We start from the raw sequence: 783 nt of genomic DNA, 5'->3' as shown, positions 1-783 counted from the left end.
GAGGCGATGGCTGTCGTCAGGGGGGCAAATCTGGAGTCCTCGTGGGAAGGAGGGCTCTGGAAGGCGGACGCCCCCTCTGACTATGTCCCCTCAGAGCGTGCTCGATGGTTCTCAGTCCCTGGCTTTGGCTTGTGGGCCATCCCTGGGGTACATTCTTGCAAAAAGAAAAAACGACTAAGTGAAAAAGAACCGGAATGAGGAATTTTCTGGGTGCCGCATCCGCCCTACAGTGACTGGAGGCCGGGTACAGTTCTGACTTCATCCCCTTAAAGTGGGGACGTTGTCCCGCAATGCATATACATAGGAATGCGCACCTGCGGCAGAATACAGGAGAGAGTGCTCTCTCTACCCCGATGGATGGCGATTGTTTCTCTGGTTCTCCGGCTCGGGTAGGCGACTTTAGAAGGTGGTCCCTCTTGTTGTGGAAGTTGCAAAATACGGCCGAGACTGAACTTCCACAGCTCCAGGAGGGACTTTTGCTGGTCGTGAGTCCCAAGTGAGAGAAGCAATCTCGGGGTACCTGAGCCTGACCAGACCCTCCCCGGTGGTCCCTGGTCCTCTGAAGGGTGATTGCTGTCAGGGGGGCAAATCTGGAGTCCATAGCCGAGCTTGGGCTCTGGAAGGCGGACGCCCCTTCTGCCTATGTCCCCTCAGAGCAGGCTCGATGGTTCTCAGTCCCCGGCAATGGCTGGTGGTCCATGCCCAAGCATGAGAAGTGATCATGGGGTACCTGAGCTTGACCAGACCCTCCCTCGGTGGTCCCTGGTTCTCTGGAGGTGATGG

This window comes from Dendrobates tinctorius, unplaced genomic scaffold (assembly GCF_039654945.1).
Source record: "Dendrobates tinctorius isolate UK_male_01 unplaced genomic scaffold, ASM3965494v1 ptg000162l, whole genome shotgun sequence".
Classification (NCBI taxonomy): domain Eukaryota; kingdom Metazoa; phylum Chordata; class Amphibia; order Anura; family Dendrobatidae; genus Dendrobates; species Dendrobates tinctorius.
This window is presented reverse-complemented; position numbering follows the sequence as displayed.